This window comes from Homarus americanus, unplaced genomic scaffold (assembly GCF_018991925.1).
Source record: "Homarus americanus isolate GMGI-L3 unplaced genomic scaffold, GMGI_Hamer_2.0 scaffold14467, whole genome shotgun sequence".
NCBI classification, from domain to species: Eukaryota; Metazoa; Arthropoda; class Malacostraca; order Decapoda; family Nephropidae; genus Homarus; species Homarus americanus.
In genome coordinates this window covers 7,871,639-7,879,913 of record NW_024733734.1, presented here as the reverse complement: position 1 = coordinate 7,879,913, position 8,275 = coordinate 7,871,639, and positions in this window count along the sequence as shown.

Sequence of the window (8,275 nt, the reverse complement as noted above, 5' to 3'; positions counted from 1 at the left end):
TATGCAGACTACGAGCCTATACCATAGTCGACTTTAGTGAAAAAAATTAACACAGAGTTTCACGGGGTCAAAGCCACTTCCATTCAATAAAACCAGCTGGTGTAATGTAATAATAGGTTTTAAATTCAAACGTACCGTAAACATTTTAAAACACACACACACACACACACACACACACACACACACACTAGTAACAGCTTTAATACAGTTCAACACAAGAGAATTAGCTGCAGGTTTCATAGACTATACAGTCCCTGGTTCCTGCGGGCGTTTAGAGGCGATAATTGAGTTGATTCGATTACAGCTATCAATTACCTCAACTCAATAATACAATAATCAAGTTAGGGAGGAAAGTTGATAGTCTAAAAGTATGTATTCAAAAGTATAAAAGTAACTCCCACGTTGTTTAAATATTTTTTTTTCTACACAATGAAACATTATTAGCTAGACGACCATCTGTTGTTTATCTTCCGCTTAAGCCTACAACAAATTCTCTTCTTAAATAGCCAAGAGTCCCCGATTCTCAAACAATTACACACGTATTTTTTTTTTTTAACCTCCTAACACCTAAAACTAAACCCAACTATAGTTATGGTTGAATACTACTGCAATTTTCTCACCAACTTTGCGCCGTACCTTGAGCCAGGAATAAACATTGAACTAATGAGAGTCTCTCCACTTTCAACGTACGATAATGCATCTCACACAAACAGTATACAAAGTGATGCGTTCCAGCCAACGGCCCGTGGACTCCTCTATTAACCTCCCTCTTGTGTGCTAATTTCAGCTATAATCTTCACCCTAATTACATCCCCATTAACTTTTCTATACTATATTTTATTTCCTCGATAAATAGCTTAAATGATTCCTATTTCTAATGGGTTCTATGCGTAATAGGACCTAACCTTACTTAATCATTTGGGGGACTATTTGGTTGCTATTTACGATTACAATACTAATATATATTTAAGTACACACTCTCAATACACACAAACATTTAATACAACCAAATACCTTAATTAAACCTATCATATACAGTAGACAAATCTGTACTGCACTATTTACTGTACATGGAATATCTACTTCCGGTTCCGCATTACCTATTCCTTCCTACTTCCTTGTCGATAACTACCTCACTTCCTACACAAGTCCTAACTGCATTCTCCTAACCTAACAAACTTTGCATTTTTATGACCTAGCCAACCCAACCATCTGGCTAGTGGCTCTTACCGCTTACCACAAATCCTCTAATTTATTCATATATTAGTCAAACCTCCTCGCATTCTCTTTCCTCTTGCTAAAACTAAAAATCATCATTATTATTACAGTACCATCACCATCAGTATTGTTGGTATATTTCACATTAAACATTAAATCTCTCTCTCTCTCTCTCTCTCTCTCTCTCTCTCTCTCTCTGCCATCGCATAATCAACAATATTCAATAACTTCTTCACATACACTATTTCCCACCCTCATCTCCCATGATTGACTAACACAACAATTGCAGTGAGTCAGGGTTAACACAAAACAGAGTCTACACCTAGATTACTTGTCCCAGTTAATCACGACCCCAGGCCACCAGTACCCCAGGGAAGCACAGTCGCCAAAGAATATACCCCCAAGCCACCCTTAACCTCCATGAACTGCGTGACATTACAAAATTCCCATCAAATCACCTGCCAAGAAGTCGTTTTTCATCATTATCTGGATGGATTGCGTCGTATAATTTCCTGGTTTATACAACAATGCCCATTAATTCTTCATAACATTAAAAAAAATACTGTACAAGATTGCTAGTTTCACAAGCCTCACTACATTTGGTAAATTATAATACAAGTTAACGATTAATGTAAACAAATTCTTATTTAATAATCATCTTGAGTGAGTCTACAGGTGCACGTGAGACTGATGTTTGTCGCCTGAAGCTTCACTCTCCCTATACTTCCTTCAACTCAGGATTCATCAGGAACTTTCAAGTGGCGGAAAACTTGTCCTGCATCACGTCAGCTATGTTCCCTGCCCTTCGCTCCATCCCCCAACTCCCTTCACTTGTTTACTTACTTTAAACCTCAGTTATTTATTTTCCCCTTGTGAGTGTGACCAAGCAACATTCACCTCTTCTGTTTCAAACTTCTCCAACTTTCTTTTCGTGACCCTCCCGTTTCTACAGCAGCTCAAAGACGTTTACGAAAGCTGCGTCTGCGGACTCGTCTCATCGTCTATTTATTGAGTTATTCACACCGGAACTAAATAATGAAGAGCATCAACATGTCCAGATACGGAACGGGGACTGACCTTCACAAACAGGGCCTATTGTCTATTCCAGTTTAAAAGACCACGGGTTAAATTCATAAGGTTAGCTTCGTCAGTCCAGTTCAGTAACCAGCGTCACCGTACACATTAGCTTAAGAACCAATAAAGTCCATGTACAGTGGTTGCAGGGTAAATGAGCCCTATATTTTAATAACCTCCAGGTCCCAACCCAGCCTAGCCATTGGGTCTGGATCTCAACCATGATGGCTAAATTAAGCTGGGGCCTACTAGGATCAGGGTTCCAATTGACCAGTCACCTATACGGGAACCGCGACGTAACACACAGGGTCATTTATCTTGGGTAGCTTAACGTGACACACAGCTCACCACGGTGCTTTAGTCCAGTTAAAGTGATAAATAGTACAGTACCCCCATTTAACTGCCCTGTCTCATATCAGACATTACAGTGATAAAGGTTCTATCATAAGCTACCTGTATATTTATAAAGTTTAGAGCAGACTATCATAAGCTACCTGTATATTTATAAAGTTTAGAGCAGAAAGTATACAGTACAGTACCGTGTTCGTCTAGATCACAGCAGAGTGCGGGACGTCACGCCATAACTGCCATGGTCCAAGCTCTAGTGCCATAAGTTACACCATACTAATGTACAGGGTTTTAAGGTAGCTCGTGTCTTACTGTGTTTGTGCTGCCCAGACTAACTTCATCTAACTCCCCCAGGTAGTGTTAGGGTGATTGATCTTCAGGTGGAATAGGCTGGGGGTGTATCTTCCGGTGATCCTAATAGATTAACACCAAAACTGGTCGTCCCACTAAGGCTTAACACTACTTACAAAGACACATTAATTAAAGAACTGATCGTACTACACTGAACTACCAAAACTAGTATTACACTGAAATAACAACACTAGTACTACACTGAACTACCACTAGTACTACACCGAACTACCAACACTAGTACTACACTGAACTAACAACAACTACTAGTCGTACGGTATCACACTCGTCAAGGTCAAGTTAGTACAACACAGGAAACAGCAACACGCAAGCACAAAGTGTAAGTATAGGTTATATCGTGTAGGTCATTATAAGGAGGGAGAGAGAGAGAGGTAACGTACTACAACGATAGTAACGAGCATAACCCTAGGCCGGGGTCACTTACCATGAGCGATAACGGAGACGCCCTCACCCAACACCTCTTAAAGACGCGACTCGACACCTATCGCCAAACTAATCCTATAACGCCAAACTAAACTTCCCGCTCGCGCCAAATAAGCCTGGAGGGGTCGAGCACCAGCCATTAGTCTACCTACCCAAGAAGAGGTCGAAATGATCTGTGTATTTAGGTGTCAGCCAAAAGGAGGCAACAAAGGCAGTAACACACAAGGTTTAGGTTAACTAAGAACACACGGTCTTGTTGGCGCTGTTGGGTTGGAGTTCATCACGTCGCGAGCTGTCTGTCTGTCTGTTCGTCGTTAGTGATGCATTACTACCCGATGGCTTATCACTGCTCATTCAATATCGTCCATAAATACTTGTTTTCAGTGATTTGTGTAGGATATATTAGCATACTGCACTGATTGCCTGCTAAGATCTTGCATAAACGGGGTGGTTACATTGAATTCCAGGAAAATATTTGTTAGTCTTGTGATAAATGTTGGGTATATGTGTTCAAGTGAGTTGAAAATGAGTGTTGAAAAATCTATGAGATTAATTGAACTTACCACAAATATGTAGCCATCCTTCCACACGACACGGGTACTCCAAGCGGCGGCGGCGGAACATATTCACTCTTGGATCAACACAATATGTATAGTAATTCACTCCATCACTTCACTCATAATCACAAAAGACCGTTGACTATGTGTAATTCCACGCCACGATCGATTCTCACTCGCCGCCGAGCACACCCAACCTCACCCACGATGCCTAGACGACAACTAGATGGGAAGGTTACCGAGACGCTCGACTGAAATGTTTTGGTCTCTCACATGGACGACGACGCGCCCTGATTGGCTGGCTGCTCCCATCCGCGTGTTCCTGATTGGTTACGATAAACGTTTAGGGAGGAGTTGAATCGACCTCACATGCCCTGGCTCTAAGTCTGAGTTCTGCCATGTACCTATTGTTAAAAAGCCAATATTATTGCAGGAAGATCGAATATCTGCACAAAGGTGAACACCGAGGTACAATACAGAAGTGTTAAACGGGGATATTTGCCTGAAGGTAGCATGCACCTGTAGCGAGCGGGAGTTACCTGTGCCGCTTCCGCCCCGTAATGGATGCTACACATTCATTGATGAACGCGTCAAGAAAACAATTATCAATTCACATTTCTCCGCGCCCCATACTGATGCTGTGATGTTAGTTACAGGGCTGAGTTTAACAATGTTATGCAGGTCTGTAAACTATAAAGTTTAATTATTTGTACTTGTCGATAGCCCATAGAACAGAAGGTGGGTGTTACAACAGCAAGTGAACCGGGAAAATTGTGGCGTGTAAGAACAGTGCGCTCACTAGAGGTCACAGGATACATCACGCTGCTGACGCTCAACTTTATGCACACATTCATATGGTTAATATTATTATCGATTTTGCAATATTTCTTATCTCCATCGAAGAAAAGGCGAGTCATTTTCTCTCCTTCCTGCTCTTATAATCCTGAAGTTTATTCCGCCTGTAAGGATCTAATATCAACAATTGATTTATGTGGAAAACAAGATTAATAATGAGGGCACCAGGACACCACACACATCTTCAGCGTTTATTTGTTTAATGGTATCAATAATGTTTCGGAACATCGCTTATTCCTTCCTCAGAGCAGAACTTACAGACACAAGATTCTACAGTCAATAACAATACAATAAAATGATTGACAACTGTTTGTAATTTCGCCAGTGTTCCTCTTCATCTTGCATTATGTCAATTACTTACTTTTTAATTCAGTGACATTTAGATTTTTCATTAAAATCTGATTTCCTCTGATATTTACTATCCATTATATTTTTATCCAATGGCTCGTATCTCTCACATACTGATAACTTGACGTGCGTGTGTGGTGACCTCTCCTTAACTTGTGTAATGTTGATATATGGTGGTAAAAGATTAATACATTCCTTCAAGATTACATTCTCAATTTAACCTAAAATATATATATATAGTAAAGGAATACGTACCCACTTCATGTTCAACAAAGCGAGAAATCTGGTGCATCGTTGATAGATTTTCGTCACAGATTTACACAATTTATTAACCACAAATACGGGAAGTGGGGGGGACAAAATGCGAACTACAAGTCTAATGTTACCAGACACTAACACCCCACCAACAACAATGTACTCAGCTGCCTCATACACTGAACAAGGATAATGGAGGATAATGCTGGGACTATAAACACCAAGTTGGGTTGTGTTAAGCTACTAGACAGATGGAAGAATGTTTTGACCTTGGGGTACTTGTAAGCCCGGACCTACGGCCTAGAAAACAGTGCGTTAATGTTCGAAATAAGGCAAACAGAATATTGGGTTTTATATCTAGAAGTGTAAGTAATAAGAGTGCTGAGGTTTTATTGCAACTATATCTTGCGCTAGTCAGGCCGCACCTCGATTATGCGGTTCAGTTCTGGTGCCCTTATTATAGAATGGATATCAATTCACTAGAGTAGGTGCAGCGAAGAATGGCGAAAATGATTCCGGGACTTAGAAACCTTCCATATCAGGATAGGTTAAAGAAACTAAACTTGCATTCCCTAGAAAGACGAAGAGTGCTGGGAGATATGATAGAAGTATTTAAGTGGGTGAAAGGAATCAATAAAGGGGATATAGATAAAGTTCTTATAATATACGAGCAGGATAGGACTCGGAGCAACGGTTTAAGTTGGATAAGTTTAGGTTTAGGAGGGAGATAGGAAGGAACTGGTTCACAAATAGGGTGGTGGACGAGTGGAACAAGCTTAGCAACTTTGTAGTAAGTGCTGGAACGCTGGAAAGTTTCAAAGGGAGGCTGGATAGATTCATGGATGATAGAGAGTGGTAGTAACTCTCGATAGGAGCTGCCATGCACAGGCCAACCGGCCTATTGCAGACTCCTTATTTTCTTATGTTCTTAAGAGGAGAGAGAAATGACCTGCGCCGAATGAACGAAAGAAATTTTGATTTTTTTCAGCTAAGAGAAAACCTTCAGCACTGAGAGGATTAAGGTTAGGTTCCATTCCTGCTGTCTTTACACCTTGATATTTCATGGAGGTCCGAGATGGAGAGGAGCGCATGGAGTAGGGGGGGTTGGTCTTAGTAGGCCTGGGTGTCTTAGGTTGTACCTCTGGTTTAGAACAAATGTCACACAATTTAAAAAAAACACATTTCTTGTTTTGAATCAATCGTGATTTCTATTCAAACCAGAACATCAATGTCCAATAATAACGAAGGGAAAACTGAAAATATTGCAATAAATCATTAGGTATTATCTACAGTAGTTATTCATAAAACGAACGTTTTCTCTATTTAGTTTTAGGAGTAACAGAAGCAAACAGGTTGTAACTTTAATACATCCTGTAACGTGACAACAAGCCTCTTAAAATCACTTAAAGCAATACAGGTAACAATTATAAAAATATACCACGCTAAAATAATAGGTAATAATCACCTTTTCCTGCACGGTCTTAGTATTTATCCTTGTCCTATTTGTGTTTATATGATAAGTAAACTAACCATCTCCGAATGGGGAAGTAGAAACCTGGTTAAATTCAATAATAATAAAACCCAGTCTTTACCAATTACACCAAGTACAGCTGGGGATACTGCACAGATGTACTTATTTTGTTATCTGGTACCAATGAAAGCAACTTTGCTGAAGCATCTTGGTGTAATTTTACCTTTTTAGTGGAGGTAAGAGTAGGCTACTGTACACTGGGACCGAGAGTCAGTTGTAAACAGACGACACGCGGAGGAAAAATATTTTTTACATGAACGAAAATTTTAAACCAAACCTAACCTAACCCGGTGTGTATATTAATTAACTACCAACATACATAAGTAAATGTTGATTAGCACTTTTATTTGTAATTTGCGACGGAAATTGCATATTAGTAATGATTCAGATTGTTGAGTTCCACCTATAGTAACCATTATTATATTCGATAGCTTTTAAGAGTGCACTTGTAAATAAAATCCATTTAGGCGACAAAATACTCGCAATTAAGTGAAAGTTCATCCTTCATTTGAACGAAAACAGTATAAGTGGTTAGAAAGCTTATGGTAAAGAATATGGTCTTGTTTCTACTAAAACCAAACAACTCAATCCTAAAAACAAAAAAAAAAGAGACTCACTTGTAAACATTTACCCAAGGTTGCTGCCTAAACTTGAACTTTTTGAAATATATTATCTAATACAGCACTAAATCACACCAACCTTTATTAATAGAAGACTTTTCAGCACTGTGTTTCAGCATCAGAAATCCTCGTGTTGCTGGCCGCTGGTTTCAGTTCCCAGCATTTTATCTTTTATTTTCTGCCAGATCACAACTAAATACTTCATATTTTAGATTTCGAAGTTTCTGTTTTTTACTAGAATGTTGTTCATATATCATTACACTATTCACATTTCTTCTGCTTTACGGCAACGTTGCACTCACATTTCCTTTTTCTGCTTAGGATTTAAATGATTTTTTAATAGCGTCTCTCCACGGAGTACACCCAAACACTACACACACTCTTGCTATATTTTCACCACAATACACTGTTGTTCACTGCTTTAAACTTGAATATTTAGACAATAACACTGTGTTTACCTACGAAACGTCAAATAATGTTTTGAGCCTGACGTCATTTTCCAATACGCAGACGTGCTCTACAGTTGTTGATTGAGAGCTCATTAAAGAACAGATTTAACTAACACTAGCACAGATACAGATACACTGGAGTACAGTACAGTACATGCCCAACACTTGCCAAAAGACGTGACCAAGGAAAGTATAGAAGAGAGCGCGGCTTCCATGTTTAACCCT